General features: G+C 36.0%; 2 protein-coding genes across 5 annotated transcripts in view; both read left to right on the top strand.

Annotated features, from left to right (window-relative positions):
• LOC129785943 (protein winged eye) overlaps positions 1–20,679 on the top strand; it is a 140,002-nt gene that overhangs the window by 24,741 nt on the left and 94,582 nt on the right. The window lies entirely within an intron of this gene.
• The window catches only part of LOC129786050 (putative fatty acyl-CoA reductase CG5065), an 824,046-nt gene extending 803,367 nt beyond the window's left edge, over positions 1–20,679 (top strand). Inside the window, exon 10 of the transcript XR_008750087.1 lies at positions 20,656–20,679. The gene's annotated coding sequence lies outside the window, so the exon portion shown is untranslated. The remainder of the gene's footprint in view (positions 1–20,655) is intronic.

Raw genomic sequence — 20,679 nt, 5'->3', positions numbered from 1 at the left:
ACAAGACAAAAATATTTTTAGAAATGTGGGACACCAAAGATATCTGTCTGTGAAATAGCCTCAATTTCTCTATGTCTCAGACACTTGTGGCTTTCAGTTCAAAATCGCATATTTTCTCTCCACACACTCACACGTCGGTGGCGGCATTCCAAAAAGTGAAGGAAAGTCGTCTTCTTTCAATGTATCTCCTATATCAACTTTGATGGTTATTATCGTGAAGAAGAAGTTGAAAGAAAAAAAAACTCATTCAGCTTTGGGTTAGTGTATTAAAGAGCAATATCGACCGCATGTGTGCATTTTGTGGAAAATCAATAAATCCTCGTAAATTCATCCGCGCGTCGCCCTCCAAGTGCGGCCGGGAAATGAGGAAAAAAGGGCGGGAAACTGTCACAAATTATTATGAATGTCAATGCTGACATATCTAGTGAATGGTTTATAAATCAATTGGGTATACTCCTGGTTTTCCATACCACACGAGACGTATTCTCTCTCATAGGTTTGTGCACCATCTATGCTACCGCTGATGATTGTACTTATCTCCTTCTGTGCACGATGATGATGGGCAAAAAGAGACGCGCACACTGTGCGTCATGTCGCATTAAAAGGCACTGTAGAGAAGAAAAATTGCTCAAGTTGGATTAAAGACAAGAGGCCAATGTTGGGAGTCGAGGGTGTGCAAGAATGGTCGGTGGGGAGAAACGAAACAATGACATACGTTCCCTGGGATCCCGTCCCTGAGATTCTCCCAATGGATGGCACGTGCTCGACTGAATGGGTGTTTTGGCAGAGGCAGGAACCACGGGTACACCCCCGTGAATAAATATATTGTAGTAATTAAATCATCTATTGTCCCCCTATACGTTATATTGAACACGTTTGATGGTGGAGAGCATGGTGGAAACATTCTCATAATCTTGGTCCACCTCTTATGTACGTATGATTTATTCTTTGTATCCTGATTTGCCACAGTGTGAAGAAGTTTTGAGTGGCCACTTGAAATATTTCCCATCGTTTTTCATTTACAACAAGAAAGAGAATCACCCTCTTATCTTGAGAAAAAAATCGTTGGCTCAAAAGAAACCTTGGAAGCGCGTAACCGCGAGAAAGTTTGGAAAATTTTCTAGGGTTGGACTTTAACCATTGTTATCGGGAAGAAAAAAAAAAGAAATCTCTGCATTAAAACTTTAACGTTCATAAGATGATAAAACGAAATCAAGGACGTTGAAATTAAGGAAAAAGTCGACACTTAACGTATTTTAAGATATTCTTCCGTTACTCATATTAATACTTGACAGTGTTACATAAATCCTTGTAGAAATCTTAAAGGTATCAGAATAAGAAAATAAATTATAAATAAAGAAACTTTACAACAATTTCAAACTACATATTACGTTTGGCTTAAAGTTCCAAGGAAGTTTTTAAAGTTTGAAGGAAATTCATCATGTCATACTAATATGTGTAGGGGAAGTAAGCTCAAATACGAACTCTTGGTTAATGCGGTTACGAAAGGGCCAACAAAACAAAAGTAAGAAAAGACTTATATCAATAATTGTAATGGCATTCAGGGTTGAATATTAATTGTTTCAATAAACACTTCATTTAAGAAAAAAAATTGCAGGGTCAAATTTAGTCTATGCTCCCCTATATATTCTGTATGTAAAGTATATACCGGTTATAACTATATGTAGCAAAAAGATCTAGCACAGGTTTTATTGAATTTTTTTTATATAAAGCAACTTTTAATAGCTAAATCGTTTTATTTGCTTTGCAAAGATTTTCTGAATACGTGAATTATGTATTGAGAATGATAAAATGCTCAATAAAGTTATGCCATTTGATGGACGTATAAATGAGGAACTTTCGCCTTATTGCACTTTTAGTTATTTCATCTCCCCTCATGTTAGGAGGAGAGATTTCTGCTTTGTTGAGAGAAAAATATTATTGAGCATCGAATTATATTTCTTTGGCGCACGTAGTGTCTGTTTAGTTGTTTAGATTGAAGGGACGAATGCGGTGGATGGCAATGGAGAAAGATTTTCCCTGTCGATTGCAATGTCAAGGAGTTCATGAACTTCGTTTCTTCTCCTTTGTGCTTTTGCTTCTCCCTGTAAAGATGCTGGTAAATCCTTTTTCGTGTCATCCCAAAACGGGAATATCTCCCCTTCAATCGGAATTATTCTAATGGTACATAAGTGACGTCATTACGTGGACAATTTCGTCAATCACAAGGAAGGTAAATGACTGTTTTTGATGGTGGTACAATGTTGACCATTCATGTGGCGTAATATATAAATCGGTTTAAGCTTTCCTTTTTGTTTCCTCAACTTTTTAGGTCTAACTCCCATCGAACTCCCTTCTTCTACTCCGTAGCCCCTCATCTAAGCGGCATGAAAGCCAAATAAATAAAAGAATTAGCTTTAGCCCTTCGGCCTTTTCTTCTCCCAATCCATTGTATACATTTTTACCCGGGATGCAGCATGGCTACACAGAATGATTCTTGGGCGCGATGTTGTGAACGTGGTGGTGTGTGCTGTGAAAATGTATATGCTAAAATATACATATGTATGCTAACACAAACCGGAAATTAAATACATAATAAATTTCATTTACCCTTTGGCTTTTTTGTACCTCACCTCTGAAATGCAATTCCGTCGTGCTTTTGCAGCGGTCTTCACTCCACCTTTATCCTCTTCAATCCACTTTGCGAATGGTGTGAGTCCCCACATGCATATATAGCATTTTATTTAAAATATATTGATGATGAAAAACGCACCGCCCCTTTAAAGCTTGCGTCTTATGTACGCGGTGTGCATTCATAAATTGCATTTGCGAATTACATTTCGCCATTTTGCTTCCTTGTGTAATTTGAAGTTTTTTTTTCTCTCTATTTAACCATTTGCTTTGAGAAATTGGAAGTTTTATATATTTATTGGCGTGCTATATATAATGCTAATTGTTTTATTTCTATCGCGACTTCTTATTAGGGATTTCTTATGTATTGTGAGACAGGAATATTCCATATTAAGTATCTATAAAAGCGTCAGATTTGTAGTCAATTAAATTGCTATGCTATATGTATTTTACATTATATATTCAGTTATTTGGTAATTTTTGTTATTTTTTTTTTGTAACCTTTCACATTTAAGAGCTGCATCAAACAACAATGCGCTTTGCATTAATCAATATGTACATAATAGAGCGGCATAAAATATTATCTGCTTAGAATTTAAACTTGTTCTAGATTTTCCCTTTCTGTGATATATTAGAATAAAAAATAAATAGAAATAGAAAAAGCAATGTTGGAAAATGAAAAAGAAAATTTATTCTCTTAACGGTTGATGCTAATTTTGCCGAGACTCAATCAATTCCCAAGTTGAAGTTTAAAATATATATGTATATACAGTGTCGAGAAAAATAATAGGACCACCAATATAGGTTTTAAATGTACCCCTGACTTCAATCGTCAATATCTCAGGCTGTGGGGGACAGATTTTGAAAAGTGGCATAGATTCGGAAAGCTACATTCATCCCCTTTCCAACGATGGTAGATTTTCGAAAATCGGCCCATCCGTTCAGTTTTGGTAGATGATTGAACAAAAAGTGGCATTTTTAGTATGGGTCTACTTGAACGACTGTCAAAAATCAGCCCCTCAACCGATTTTGATCACCCCGGCAGTTTTGGACAGGGGAAGAATGTAGCTTTCAGAGTTTTTTGAAATTTTGAAAATCGGACACCTAGAAAAAAAGTTAGACGGGTTTTTGTGAGTGGTCCTATTTCAATAATTTAAGGGTTAAAATGCTTCCTAATTTACACAAAGTTTCATAACAAATTTTTATTTTTTTTTAGGAAAAATTTATTTTCGCAAGCTATAAGCCTTTTAACTTTACTCAATTAAATTCAAATAAACACTTAAAAAAAATAAAAATTTACAAAAACTTGTTATGAAACTTTGTGTAATTTAACCCTTAAATTATTGAAATAGGACCACTCACAAAAACCCGTCTAACTTTTTTTCTGGGTGTCCAATTTTCAAAATTTCAAAAAACTCTGAAAGCTACATTCTTCCCCTGTCCAAAACTGCCGGGGTGATCAAAATCGGTTGAGGGGCTGATTTTTGACAGTCGTTCAAGTAGACCCATACTAAAAATGCCACTTTTTGTTCAATCATCTACCAAAACTGAACGGATGGGCCGATTTTCGAAAATCTACCATCGTTGGAAAGGGGATGAATGTAGCTTTCCGAATCTATGCCACTTTTCAAAATCTGTCCCCCACAGCCTGAGATATTGGCGATTGAAGTCAAGGGTACATTTAAAACCTATATTGGTGGTCCTATTATTTTTCTCGGCACTGTATGTATATGAAAAACTTGGTCTATTGGTTAACATCAGGGGCGTAGCGAGAAATCTATTCAATGGAGTGTCTTGAGGCGTTCTTTTTTTTAATATAAAGGAATCCTTAAAATGGATTAAAAAGAACGTCTCAGGTGTCGCATTTTAAAGAGATTGAAATTTCTGAACCACATTACCAGATTTTGCATTTGAATTAGTAGATGAGCTTTTTATGGGGTATTTGACGTTTTTTCCTAACGTTTGATATTTTTTAATGTTTTTAATTATTTTAATTGATTGACGAATGACGTTGATTCTTATACTTAAGGGTTCTTTTCTAATGTTAAAAGATTCATTTCTAATGTTTTAGGTTCTTTATGAACATTTGACGTTCTTTTCCGACGTTTATAGATGAATCTGAGATTTGACGTCTCTTTTTTAACGTTTGAAGGGAAACGTTTTTCGCTTTATAATTTTTTTAACGTTCGATGTCTTTCTGCTAAAGTTTAACATTTATTTTTAAACATCGTCTACTTTTAAACCTAGAAATAATTCATTTCTCTCGATCTATAGGTATATAGATAAAAATCAAAACTAATCCTCTAATTTTTTTTTAAATTTATTTTAACATACAAACATCCTCTTTGGCTACGCCACTGGTTAGCACTAAAAGAGATGAGAAATTCCAATATACCTGTGCGAGGTTTCTGTTTTATTTTTACCTTTTTCATCAATTTCACGTTGAATTTTAATGATGGTAAAAAAGTGGTATTTTCATTAAGAACAAGCCCACAAGTGGGCCCCGTCTTTTTGGGGGATTTCGCTCTCAATTTTTATTGGCAAAAATCCCTTTTAGTGAAGCTTAAGATATGGAAGGAGTAACAAGAGGTAAAAAACCGAAGACTGCCGGTGACTTGAGCGCCACAATTTGTAAGAACTCTTGAGGTTTGGAATTCCAAGATTGAGCGCTTTTTATCACTTCAACATCAAAATATCCCATAGCCAGGGAGATGGATCTTAGTAGATGGACATGCGAACAGACGGCAATGAAATTCTCAGCTTTTTTTATGCTGTGGCTATGCTCAAAGAGCAATTTTCAATTTGTGCTCTCGTAAAAATTTTTCAGGGGGTGATTTGATGCCCCCTTTTGAGCTGATTGCACCGACACAAATGCCTCAAATTTCAGAAGAATGTTCCACCTTTTAGTTGGGATTTCTCTGCCTCTCACTCTCTATCCAAGAACTAACGACAGTTCTAAAATTCTAAACTACTGCAATTTGTTCACTGCAGTTAGTAGAATAAAATATACAAAATGGGCGAAGAGCAATAAAATATAAAATAATTTTGTGGTCATCTTTTGATCAACATAAACATTTATGAGGCATTAAAACACAAGTTAATAAATATGTAAATTCATAGTATCTCTCCAAATATATCTACTGTGATTTATTGATCCTCCCGCTATTCATAAATTGTCCACGAGTGCACTGTATGGGTGAGATTAAAATTTGCGATAGTGCAAACATTCGTATATATGCTACCTCTGGGCCAGGTGAATCACAACCATTTCACGTTCAAAGGGAATGGGTGAGTAGCACACTCAACTCAAATCTATGTACTTTGTTGGCATACAGTGAACTTCGAAATGTACTTTGTTTTTAATGGAAATCAGAGTGGAAATTGTAAGATCATTTTGCTGGTCAATGTTGAGTTGTAATCCATTGATTTTCTCTTTCAAATGCTCTGTTGCTATATGTTTTGACGTGAACTCCTCTTCTTGTTTCATCGGTAGATTCTTTATTTTATTCAACCGGGAGTTAAAAAGGAAAACTCAATTTTTCCGGAAGAAGTCGAAAGTTCTGGAAGAAAAATTGAGTTTTCTCTTTTAATTCCTGGTTGAGAAAAAATCTTCTGATAAAAAACGGAGGAAGAAAGAGTAATGAACTTTCTTCTACATATAATCATTGAGGCCACATATTGGTGGAAAATTCCATTCACAGTGTTTGTCAATATTGCTGTTGAATGCATTTTCTCTCCATGGTTCAAATCTTGGTATTAGGGCTTCAATTTCTCGCAATTCCAATGCAAAATCCGTTGTTTTCTCATCATTCATGGGTCTTGTTGATTCGCACACTTTTGAGACTGAATAATGCTACTCACGTCAATAGGTCCTGATGAAGGTATCATTACTATTAACCGATATTTCCTAAATTGAAAAAGATTGTATTACACCTTTGGAAACTGGTGCAAACCTAAATTTTTCTCATTATGTTGCATTTTCTTACATTTTAATCCTAAAATTAAAAATTTTCTAAAAATTCTAGTCATATGCTTATTTTGCTCACTACTGTAGAACTTTCATATATATGGGAGCCAGCAAATGAGCATATTTAAAACTGACGGATCGCTTTAGGAGGATAGTCTCTCACAGGGATTTTACATCATAATCTCTGTGACAGCAGACATTTTCCTCTTCAAAACGCAAATTCAGTGGACAAAATGTATCCACCTCCATAATTATTCACATTTTATCACAATATCACGCTTATGTTGGCACTTTATCTCCTCCCGCGCGACATGAGACATCCATGGCAAAAGTGTGATAAATCCTTCTTAGACATTCCATTCCTATATACAGTCTGCGAGTGCTTCTTCATCTTTCTTCCTTTTTTTTTCTTTTGCTCTCCCACACTGCCTAAACAAAAGTCTTGAGCTGTCTGATGGGGGAGATCTTGGGAAGAGGTTAAAAAGCAAACTAGAGCAAAAAATGCGTACTCATTCACATTTAGAAACAACAAAATAAAGTTCACCCCCCTCTTAGAAGGGCCCATGGTACAAGATAAAACTCAATGGGAGGCACTCAAGGAAATTTTATTAAAGTTAAAACGTTTCTGACATGGAAATTAGGAAAAATGAGTTTCTCTCTATACAGAGTAAGAGTAAAAATTTAAAATACACACACACACCCCCTCATCGACCAGAAAACAATGTTTTGCTCCCCCATGGATGGTGGATGGTGAGGTTTGTGTGACACCCTGAGGAAAAATTTATTTCTCTCTTCGGATGTCCTCCCACACTCTTCACATTCAAATAAAAGGGAACGTTTTTATTTTCTCCTCCTGAATTAAAATTAATTGCATGGTGACAGTCTACTTGCCTTAAATATCCAATAACAGGGCATGATGAATTCGATCCGTTAGCATACAGAGAGAGAATCGTGGAAGCCAATAAAGTAGGAAGGGTGGCTGGCCATTGAAATTAAAGTACAATTTCAGCTGAAGTTTTAATATTTCCACAGAATTACTTAAAGACATTTTAATAATTACAAAAAAATCTCCTCGGAAATGAAGGCATTTTCCAGGACTATTCTGGCATTATTCTGATTCTTTCCTTCTTCGTGTAATTAGGAAAAGAAGAAAGAGAAGCCCATTTACATTTAAAAGTATGCAAATTCATACCCAAGTAAATATCCTGCTTTTACTGCAAAATTTAATTGTGATGATCCATTGGAAAAAGCTTTGATAAATCCTTGAGATCAATTCCGAGGACGTCTACAGTTTTCCCTTTAGTTGATTAATGAAACTGCACAGGATGATTTTCGCAAATTCCAGAGTATTTGCATGTTGACAAATTCATTTGATGAGTGAGAAAATTTAATTATCAACAGCTCATGCCTTTCTCAACATATCTCTTGCACTTTTCAATTATGCATTTCATGAGAATGTTGAATCAATTTAATCACATTCCTCTCCAAGTACAATATCCTAATGAAAAGAGATTACATTGGCAAATGTTACACTGTCACACAAATCATAAATCCACATCGCTCTGCAGCAAAAGGGGGTGTTTACGAGATAGAATATCTATTGACATAGTCATACGTACAATGTTTGGTTATGCAATTTCTTGCAAAATATGTGGTGGGAGGGAAAATCTTATTTTTTATTAATTTAAAAGAAAATCGATAAAATTAATTGCAAAATTAAACAGACTAATCATTTTATACTGGAGACAGCTGGGAAAATCTGGAAAAAATTCGTTTAAAAATGCAAGTAATGACGTCAGTATTGTGTTTCAATCTCTTTAATTGCATGAAGCACTTGCTTCAATGTTTCATTGTTTCGTGAAACAGAAAATTATTCAGTAAAATTATTTTTTAGAAAGAAAAATTCCTAATTCGAGGGAACAATCAGGATACGATTAACTTTGTAGTGGATCTACAAGAAAAGAAGAAAAGAAAAGAAAAGCAGGCAAAGATTTGACCAAAAAATGCAAGAAATGACGTCATTATTCACATTTTTGGACTTTTAGCCGTATTTTCTCAGACGATTTCAGTGGAAAATGGGAAGTCTCTTTTGTGGTTTATTATGTTTTTGATCATTTTTACAAGTTTTACTCTGTCCCATTTGATACCTTGAATGAAGAATTTTCCTATAGAACAGTGACTAAACTCCTTTAGAATCCCTAAATAATTTAATTTAATGTAAATTTTCTTTTCAATTCATTTAACTTATACCCAAACTTCAAAGAATTCCTATTTTGAAGACTTTCATTGTATTTCAAAGTTCGAAAATCGTTACATTTCAACTTAATTTGGTGAAAATGAACAGCACGTGCCGAATGGCTTAATTTCCTATGTTTACTAATGTGGGGGGAAAACAATGTTGAGGAGGGGGGTGGTGAGTGAACCTCATGTAATATATAATTGGTGTGACAAGTAAAAATTAGCCATATACATAAAGTCTGTGGCCGAAATTAGCATGTAAATGAAAATCAACATTATGAACACTTAAAAGGACATTTTTGTAGCAAACTCTTAGCCGTTAAGCTATGTCTGTGACTCTCTAGAAGGGTCATCATCGGCTCTTTGCTCCTTTTTGTCTCTCTGCTGGAATGGTGTACCCGTACAAAAGGGGGAGATACCTTTCGATGGGGCTTTTTTTGTCACGCCGGTAGACGAGGTAGAGAAAAAACGGCAGAATTTATTAAAAAACAACCCAAGAGGAGTCTCAAACGTGGGAGAGATAATTTTGAAATAAATAATTTTGCCTGAGGGTTGAAAGAGAAATTAAAATTATTAACCGTATATGAAGCTATCCTTTTATTGTTGGTTAATTGCAAAATATGCTCATGGCTAGCCGGGAAGGTGGATAGAAAAAAAATTGGCTGAATTCTTTGCAAACAAACACTGTTGGAATTTTTTTTCACCTTCCTCGAGAGTTTATATTAAAAGCTCGTTGTATTGTTGGGAGTTTTTTTGTCCTCTTACACGGTTGAAAGTATACCTAAAGCTTTCTTCGTGAATAATTTATATACTCCTCTGCCTTCTAGGCGGAACTTCACATTATAATCATAGATATTGCAGACAAAAGGGGTAGCTCTATTGAGATTCACACACTTTGGATTAAAAGTAAGGCAATAATTTCCTGAAAATTCTGATTGACACATCAATTGGCATATGTGCCTGATTTACCATCATAATTTATTTCAACAAATTGATTTTTGCTCTTCCCTTTATTTGTAATCCAACACATTCAATATGCTGTTTAATATCATTTAGGACAATCACGCCAATTAGCGTAATTAAAAACGGACATGACACAAATGTTCTAAAATCCGTATAGGTCTTTTACTGAAATTGTATTAATTGCAAAAGACTTGAATGTTTTAGTAGCAAATAATCTTTCGCTTTACAATGTTGGCTTCCCTCTTAAAGCTGTGAGCTAATAATTTGAATGCATTTTGTGGTGGCGAAGTGGAGGTACAGAGAATGTCATTTGCCACGCAATTAGAGAGACAACGAGGAATCACGTTGAACCTGCATAACGCATTGCATCTTCTCCCTGCGAGCTCGCCTTAAAAATAAACTAATGATGTGCCTCACAGTTTTCCACATATAATTGCCACCACTGTGTTACTGTGAGAGAGTCTTTTGCTTGTAGCCGGTGTGTTCGTTGGGTGGAGACGCCTCATGAGAGTCATGGATGAGGGTTGGTAATGTGAAAAATCCATATAGCGAGCTTATATGAAGCATACAGGCACACAGCTGATCATCCACAGCAACCATCAGGCTACACTGATAGCAATTGAGGTTGTAAAACTTCGAAAACTTCTGATTTTTCCGAACCTTCATCAGGTACATTAGGAAAAGATTTGTTATAAAAAGAAAGGGTTTTTAGGTCTATTTAATGTATTTTAGAGATTTTTTTACAATGATAAAATTTCATTTTTAAATTAAAGGAATAGGTTAAGGATTAAGGAGCCTATTTAAAGATGTTCGACCCATGCATAATCTCCTTCGTTGAAAGAATCAGGACATAGCTAACTAATTAAAAGTTCGGAAAAGCAATTAAATTAATTTAAATCTAGTTATAAGACATTAAAATAAGACATTAAAAAAATCTACCTACTACTCTCTACTCATCCTTACTTCCTAGGTCTTTCTTTTACGTTTTAATGTGAATCTTTTACTCAACTCTACGCTCAATCTCACAGTGTTCATACTAATGAGAGTGGGTGTGTTTCCTAAACTAAATAAAATTAAATGAATAAAATCCTGAGAAAAATTCTCTATTGTGATGAAAAAAATAAAGAAAGTGTTTACAATTCTCTATCTTAACTGCAATACAGTGTGCAATAAAATGATAAGACACATAAAATTTTCATTACAAAAATAAATATTAACTCAAAATATTTTTAGCAGTTGCGTGATTTATTGCATTTTGATGAATCAGAAATTCCATTGTGGATTTTTTTTTCAATTTTTCAACGCCAACATTCCGCCAAAGTAAACGAACAGTGTCACCACAACTGATTTGTAGAAGTGCAGTAGTTAGAAGGAGAAAATGGTATTTTTGCGTGACGGGGGGTGTGAGTCATATCCCGAGGGTGGTTAGAGAGGCAAACTTTACTTTTTCGGGGAATGAATGCGAAATTTGAAACGCAGCTCTAAAAGCCATCCCAAAGTACACTGTGTTATGTACTCTTACCTTTATCCTCAAAGGCTCTGCATGAAAAATCATGGTGAAATGCTAAAGAGCCAAAGTATAACGATGGTTTATTGAAGGAGAAATAAGAAATGGTACGAAAAGTACATACTCAATGTGAAAAGTTTATATAGGAAATTTACAAGTTATGCAAAGGAGTTTTCTCTATGATTCCTTGGCGGGATACATTTTTTTTCTCATTTTAAACTAGAGCCGAAGGATACGGAAAGGGGAGCAACTTTCTTATATCGTCAAAATGAAGGTATATCCTTTGGAATTTTCATACATAATATTCCCCGAAAATAAATTCCCTTGATATTCGTTTCTCATTTAATATTCCATCAATATTTTAACTGTTCAAATAAAGTCAGGAAAGAAGAAACGCATGATAGAGAAAAGAATTGCGCGTACGTCTGCATTTCCTTCTACGCGTTTCATTTTAATTTATTTCCATATCACTGTGGAAAATTAAAGAGTGAAGAAAGTTTCAAAATATCCTTTTGGTTCCCCTGAGTAAGGGATATAGGGGTGAGATTGCTAATTTTGTCTTCTTTAGAAGAGGGAGGATTTTAAATTATATGATATCTTATGTTTTAGAGAAAGGAAAACATTTTAAGGGTTTCGCGAAACCATCTTTACATTTCCTAATCTGTGTAAAAGGGTAAAAGTGGGATTCATTTAAAAATGTAAAATAATTCTAAAGTAGAAATGCAAACGTAATACGGAACAACGTCTTCCGGTTTTAACTTCTGAAAGGCAGAATTTGTCAAAGGAGATGGAAAAGAAATTATAAGGATTCAAGCCTAAACAGCAAACCGCTGGAGGATTCGAACCAGCGGCTGGGAATGTTGTGCGTTGTAATTTAACTCACTACACCTCTGCCATTTCAACATAAACTTATCTATTGTCTACATTCTATTCATATCTACCTAACAAATTTTCTAAAATCCTCCCTAGAATTTTGTTGAATTAGAAATATGCAAATTCCATAAAGTAAAGCATAGGTATCACTAATTAAATATATTTCCACCCCCACCCTACTAAATATTCGGCAAATCATATAATCGTATTTTCTTGACCAGTTAACTGGAGAGGAGCTTGGTTGGAATTTAGCGATGGTATGTAGTGCTGCTAACCCTCTCTCTGGCGAATATTCAAATTCCCCTTCAACTTCCAACCCCATTGTATAGGCAGGAAGACGCAGGTGAAAAGTTTCCTCTACCAGAAAGCATTATTCCTCCGTACTATATGCATATTATGCTGAAAATATGACACAATTGAATGTCGACGGCATTCATACAAGTTTGTATCATTGAGGCGCAGTCATGTGGTAGTAATTTATGTTGCGGCGCAGAAGATACTGTCTATAAGCTAATTCACAAAATAGAAGGTACAGTGTTTGAGAAATTGCTTCGAAAAGCTTTAAGACAATTTGCGAGCATTTTATTTATGTGCTATTTTCCTCCACAAATGAGTTAATTCCACAGAGGGGACAAAAAATCATCAATCTTCTTTGCTGCAGGATTCGAGAAGTTTCATTCGGTGGTAAATTTTACTTTACTTCATGTAGAATTTATGCTTGGTGGAACTTTGGGAATCTGTAAACAGCTTGATTGAGAAATAATTTCTCACAAGATAGTTAATTGCAAAACACAATAAAGGGGAATTCACAAAAAAAAAGTTTAGGGGAAAGGCGTAAGATGGAGTGAGCGTAACAAGCGAAAGATATTTTTTTACGCCTTACCGTCTTCAAATTTCAAGATTTTCAAGAACATGATGTTGAATATTTTACATGAATTAGAATGAGAGATAAAGAGCATATTTTCTTAATCGTTCTAACTGAGGGAAGCACTTGGAACTTAGACGTGAAGTTTTTCGGCTACTTGCGGTTGCGTTCTCTACGTAAACTGTATTTTAAGGTTATGTTTTATTACGTAACATTATTTTGAAATTATTTTTCCACTTAAAATGACTTTTAGGTTATTTTTGACCTGACTGTACCCTAAGATTTTTTAAAATGGTTTTTTATTTTACACCATTGAAGAGAAACGTTCTTTACAGAATTGTATTTTGAGGTTATGTTCTTTATGTAATAAGATCTTTAGTTTATGATACTTAAGTGGAAATGTAAAAACGTAAAAAAACATAATCTGATAATATTTTTATATAATATTCTAAAGAAAGGAGTTCTATAAGAAAATTTATCTGCTTACGTAAATGTCTTACTTTTTACGCGTTCCCTTACTTTTATCTTTGAAGTTTAAAAATATTGAATTATAATACAACTCTTAGCATTAAAAAATAACAATTAAATATAAAACAATAAAATTAATTTTAACTTTTCTTTCTTTTTTCCAGAGTATTTACAACTTTACGCACGTATTACGCAATAACGAGGAATGGTGTAAATGGGGTAAATATTTTCGTTTAAATTTTTTTTTTATAAAAGGTTCCTTTTTGTTGTTTGAGACTTTTAAAGTTAAGGAAAAATCGGAAAATCGTATTTGCTTTTCAATAACAGAGTTCTTCTTTAAATCAAAAAAGTTTTAGCTGCTCAAAGTTTAAACAATGCAGGTACTTTAACAATGGGAATATGTAGCGTCTATTTCTGGATTTGGTGTTTCCTGTTCCATGGTTAGAGTGTTACAATTTAGGACCACACTCTAGAGAGTAGCTATGCCGGATTGGAGTGGTGCAAATAATTAATAGAATAAATAATTTTAATTATTCACCACCAAATTGGGGAGTGGTGAATGGGCTACTCGGGACGTGTATTTATGGGTGGCTGCATTCGATTTGTTAAAATGTCCAAGGATGGTAAAAGAGGGAGGCTGCATTTGAATTTGTCCCTCTGAACAGCAGACATTGGTGGTGTGTGGAGGCATTTGCGGTGAGATCAGGAAGTGAATTCTAAATCACAAACACATCCCCGAGGGCGATGTTTCCTCCTCCATTGTGGCTTGTTCAAACACACAGATGTATCAATGTCCGGTTGATCAAATATTTCCCGACTTTAAGTTCCGAGCTTTTCATCGGTTAATCACCTAAATTCACCCATACATTTTGCATGATTCCAAAATATTTGTATTAGTTCTGGGAGTAGGTGTACCAAATGTTCACGGTTGCATTCCAATGTGATTGATTGCTTTGGCTCTAGGGGGTCTGTTCATAGGAAATTATCCTCATTACTACATATTATGCACATACCTGTAGTCTCCATTACTACATTACATACCATGCGAGACTTTGTATTCAAAGAGTCCTAGTACTGAGTGAGTGAAAGCGAGGATAATGAATAGAAAGATTTTGGGGAAAGGATTCTTTTGAAATTTTAAATAACTTTCAAAATAAAGTTCAAAGGTTAATCACAACCTGTAGTGACTGTCACCTTCACTACAAGTCTCACCCTTGCCTGCATTAATGCTCTAGTTGCAAAGCATCATCACCCCACTTTAGGGCTTTTAGGTGTATTAGGCTGTACCGGTCCAAATGTATCAGACCACTTTTGATAATTTCTCTCGCATGTCCTCTAAAGTGTCACTTCAAAGGGGAAAATCCGGAAAATCATACCTGCAAGCGACAATTAATTTAAAGGGAAATATTTCCATTATAAAAGGATACCTTCCATAAAGGGCATTTGCGTTAAAAATTTTTAATGTCTGGTAGGGAAAAAGCCCAAATGAGTTTCTAGCTACGTTTTCCTTTTTCTGAATTTCATTGCTAAATTTCTAAAATTTCTAAAAAAATCTCTTTAGAGTTTCTTCTCATTTTCACGCAGATGAGCAGAAAGGATAGAACAGAGTTCACAAACATTCTTCCTCTAGAGATAAAATAATCTCATTAATGAGATTTGCTGACTCAAATCTCAAAATATCTCCAGGGATTACCAAAGTGAATTGAAAATATAGAATGTTAAAAGAAAAACAAGCTCTGGTGGAACTTTTCAACTTTTCTTCTGGCTGTATTAAATTTATTTCAATCAATCGCTATATTGATTCGAATCAATTCAACCCACTAACACCCAAAAAAAGCACAACCCTCGAAACCTTCTGAACCAAATCGTTACAAATGATTGAAAAGCACCTCAAATATATATTTCTCTGCTGCACACCATGTAAAGTTTTACGGTGTGTTATGTACAAATTTTTCATATAATCCAATAGAGAGACGTCAGTGTTTGTCTTTCGAAATGGAATTTAATTCCCAGGATGAAGTACTTGGACGCGTGTTGGAGGCAGACATCTCCGCGCTGTCTTTTCGGCGAGGAGATGGGGTGTAGGTTGGTATAGTCATCCCAAGAAATATCTATTGGATAGGCGGAAGGGAAGGGGGGCGGGAAGCTACCTCGCATGGGGAAATGATGATGGTCCCCAGCGGGTGAACCGAAAGGCGAATTTGGGGAATTTCATCTCGTCAGACGTGGGCACACAAGCGTATACGTTTTCCAAGTAAGAAATAACGAGGAGGCAGGAAATTCGGGGAAACTAATGCTGAAATCGGAAGAAATTGAAGCTGTACTGCGGAGGGTGTTGCCAAGGGGAGCTTAAAGATGTCGGAGGGATGATGTGTCCTCATATTTAAGTGATAGCACACACCGTACATATTCCGTGCAATATAATTTACTATAAATGTACAGCATTTACTCACTTCAACCACGTTTGTCTAAGCTCATGTGCAAATATTTTACGTTTAATTACTCTGCACATATTTGGCGTTAAAATTTCCAACAAAATTCTCCATATAGGGGAGTAAACTTTAGAGCCAATCTGACCGCAGTCTCGAGCATTTATTCAAGTGTTTTTTGGGAGTTTTTGATTGTAAATGGGTGCACCGCACAGACACAGTGCGGAGAGAGGCCTCCCTTCTTTGCCATGCACCTGAAACTTTAATGGATGAATTTTGCGTTAAGCATTTATCTAAATGAAACACCTGTGAATTAAATGTGGAATTCCTTGGCGTGTGGTCTTATCCCCTCATTCTATTTTCCACCTTTCTCGCACCTTTTTACAATTCTCACACCCAAAAATGTACTGGTAAGCTGACCAAGCTTACGAGAGCTGTGTTTCTTTCAGTGTACCAATTTTGTGAGAGCAAACTATAACGCAAATTAATTTAAATACGCGCAAAGTCGGGAAAAGTTGAAAAGTCATCCCCCAAGAAATATTTAAAACGCCATATCTCGGGAACGGCTCCATAGATTTTCGAGTTTGATCTATCGTTGGAAAGGTCTTAACCTCAACTATAACATATTAAAATATGAAGCAAATCGATAATGGCATTTTCGAAATATTCGAGTTCGAAATTTTCGAAAATTTTGATTTTGACTTTAGTGCCTCTCGTGGTCATTTCTCGAAGTTGCAATGTTCTAGACATTTGTAGGGTTTCACGAAACCTTTCATTTGCGCTTGAGTTGATCAAAATCGGACTTGTAGAATCCGAGATATGACATGCCAACTTTGGAAGGCTATATCTCGAGAACGGCGACATAGATTTTCTTCATTTTTGGCATGGAGCTAGATAATATGGTCAGCTATAACATATCAAAAAATGAAGCAAATCGATAATGGCGTTTTCGAGATATTCATCGAAAAGTAATCGAAAATTTTGTTTTTGATTTTTGGCCCTCTAGCGGTCACTTTTGAAACTTCTGATGTTCTAGAGAGTTGTAGGGTTTGTTGAGATCTTTCATTTGACCCCGGGTTGATCAAAATCGGTCAAGCCGTTTTCGAGTTATGGTCGATTTTCGATGAAAAATTGTGGCGGCCATATTGACTAAACGGCTTGACCGATTTTCGAAAATAAGGTATCGTTGGAAAGCTCTTGATGGCCCCTACAACATATAAAAATTTCAGATTTTTAGCTATTACAGGGGCTGAGATATAGCGAAAACAAAATTTTGAGGTTATTCAAAATGGCGGACGGGGGGGTGGGGGGTAAAATTTGACGTCATAATCGGACGTCTTCCAGTCGACTTTTAAACTTTGCCGTTTACCGCAAGTCTCTATCTATTACCGTTCTCTTGCAATTTCAAGTTGAACCACGGACGGACGGCCGGCCGGCCGGCCGGACGGCCGGCCGGAAAAAAATTTTTTTTGGCGCATACGTTTTTTGGAATGTGGGGACCCTAATTCGTGCTCATCCCAAGTTTGAGCCCGATCTGACGACTTTCGATTTTGCTCGGTACACAAAAGCTGTGTCTGAAAGAAACACAGCTAAAACAGACATTTCTGGTATTTTCTTCGCATAGAAACATTTTTTTTAACAGCAGAGTGTTGTCTTTTATCTCACCAACAGACACGAAAAATTCCCCACAAGTAGGTATAAATACTTTTCTTCATGAGTTCAATTGAAATGCAGGGGAGGATAAATCACGTAATTTGATATGAAGACAGTGAAAAGCATAAAAATATGTACAAATTGTTCATGAATTCTTTGCAATATGTTGCATTTAAAGGAGTTTATGCATTTTAAGGCTCTTTTGAGATTATTGATTTTGTTTGAGAATATTTCAATCGATTCTGTCAAAAATATTTGTTTTTCTTAAAATTCCTCAGCCATAAGATTTTTCCTATTCTATAAACAAATAAGAAAAAAGATGTAGGACGATATTCCTACATGGGCTAATAACTACCCTTATTTGAAGAGCTAACGGGTCCCGAACTGAATCGGACGAGCAACAGTGGGCTACTGAACCTATGAGTGCCTGATGAGCGGCATAGAGCTAACGACTCATCTCACTCTTTCACCCAGAGCAGTCCAACCCTAGACACACATAGTGCCATAGCTCAACATTATATACGGTAGAAGGGTTTCTCTACCGGGGCACCTAGCATTGTTCTACATCTCGGCCTTCCTGATATGATCAATGTCCTCATTGATGAAGTGAATGGTCAATCCAGTGTCCTTATTCTTTCGTTATATTTCATCATTGTCATCTTGTGTTCTTTAATCTTTTGCCTTTTTCCATGATCGAGTACACATAGTACTATGAACTCTGTGAAGCAACTAAGCCTGGGGCTCAGCAGGTGAAGACGAAGTCTTCTTGCTTCGGCTCTCGACTTGGCCAGTGATTTTCTTCCTTCTATCCAGTTCTTAATTCCTTTTATACACTTCAGGTTGCTTTTCTTCATTGCATCTACTTGATATTGAATCCTTGGTTTAGCGCACTCAGCTTTCAAGCGGCACACAGCCATTGCTTGACTTTGGCACATAGCCTTCCTTAATATCTATCCAGTCCTCAATTCCTGTCCTACGCTTGAGATTCCCTTCCTTCATTACTTCTAGCTTGTGTCTGAGCGGAGCATATAATATTTGATATTAGCTGTGTTTCTTTCAGACACAGCTTTTGTGTACCGAGCAAAATCGAAAGTCGTCAGATCGGGCTCAAACTTGGGATGAGCACGAATTAGGGTCCCCACATTCCAAAAAACGTATGCGCCAAAAAAAAATTTTTTCCGGCCGGCCGGCCGTCCGGCCGGCCGGCCGGAGTACAACGCTAATTTGCGAGAGAACGGTAATAGATAGAGACTTGCGGTAAACGGCAAAGTTTAAATATCGACTGGAAGACGTCCGATTATGAGGTCAAATCCACCCCCCCACCCCCCCGTCCGCCATTTTGAATAACCTCAAAATTTTGTTTTCGCTATATCTCAGCCGCTATTATAGCTAAAAATCTGAAATTTTGATATGTTGTAGGGCCCATCAAGACCTTTCCAACGATACCTCATTTTCGAAAATCGGTCAAGCCGTTTAGTCAATATGGCCGCCACAATTTTTCATCGAAAATCGACCATAACTCGAAAACGGCTTGACCGATTTTGATCAACCCGGGGTCAAATGAAAGATCTCAACAAACCCTACAACTCTTTAGAACATACGAAGTTTCAAAAGTGACCGCTAGAGGGCCAAAAATCAAAAACAAAATTTTCGATGAGTTTTCGATGAATATCTCGAAAACGACGACATAAATTTTTTTCATTTTTTGATATGTTGTAGCTGACCATATTATCTAGCGTCATGCCAAAAATGAAGAAAATCTATGGATCCGTTCTCGAGATATAGCCTTCCAAAGTTGGCATGTCATATCTCGGGTTCTACAAGTCCGATCTTGATCAACTCAAGCGCAAATGAAAGGTTTCGAGAAACCCTACAAATGTCTAGAACATTGCAACTTCGAGAAATGACCGCAAGAGGCGCTAAAGTCAAAAACAAAGTTTTCGAAAATTTCGAACTCGAATTTTTCGAAAATGGCGACATAATTTTTTTTCATTTTTCGATATGTTATAGCTGACTTCAAGACCTTTCAAACAAAAAAAAATTTATGAAAATCTATGGATCCGTTCTCGAGATATGGCCTTCTAAAGATTTATTAGCGTATGACTTTTCTACTTTTCCCGACTTTGCGCGTATTTAAATTAATTCGCAATCCAGTTTGCTCTCACAAAATTGGTACACTGAAAGAAACACAGCTCTCGTAAGCTTGGTCAGCTTACCAGTACATTTTTAAATCCTTCACATTTCTTTGTTGCTTCCTCGTTGTATGGCCATTCTCTAAAAAGACAAAGAAATTATTCTCCAATCTATTTAGCAGGCTTACCTTGCGATCTGTATTTCACTTTTTCCTGTAAACTTAAAGTTATCTTTTTAAATTTGTTTTGAAAAAACATCTAATTAAACCTCGAATAAATAATAATACTTTTCTGTAATTTCTTTATTCTATCTCACATTGATCTACACTCAGTAGGCTTAAGATTCTTTTATTGATTTCATCTACTTTGTTTCGTATCTCCAAGAAATTTAATTTAATCATCTTCATCTCTCCTCGGAATTCATTGGAATTATTTACTTAAGATTCGCTGATTTTTGGGTACTGAGCAATTAAATGTCCGGTCTTCTTGCATCTGTAACAAAGTTCTCAGAGCTTCGTCGATCTTCGGTGCTTTTCTACTCATTCTCCTTTTTGGCTTCCTTGTGTGCTTCCCAATGTCATTCTTCTTGCCATGGCGGTACGGATGGTATCGCCCTGAATTTTACCCAGAGTTGCGCTTGGAATAGCGCCTGTCTTGCTTGGAATCGTCTATGTTTCAATGTTTTGTTCCGCATCAATTAGCACGCGGAGAAGTTGCGTGAGAGATTCAAAGTTTGTGTCAACAATGATGCCCTTAAATCCACAACGGTAGGAAAGAATTGCAACAATTCATCGCGAAAGAACGTTATGCGCACTTCAAGGGATAAGTCCCCCGCATGCAACCAAAATTGGTTTTTAAATTATTGTAGGGGATCATTAAAGGTTCAAAATAAGCGTGGTCATTTCCCGGAAAAGCGCTGGGAAATCTAGTACTCTGCGTTGATACCACTGCTT

This window comes from Lutzomyia longipalpis, chromosome 1 (assembly GCF_024334085.1).
Source record: "Lutzomyia longipalpis isolate SR_M1_2022 chromosome 1, ASM2433408v1".
Taxonomy (NCBI): domain Eukaryota; kingdom Metazoa; phylum Arthropoda; class Insecta; order Diptera; family Psychodidae; genus Lutzomyia; species Lutzomyia longipalpis.
Note: the sequence above shows the minus strand (reverse complement) of the source record. Positions and strands in the feature narration are given on the sequence as shown.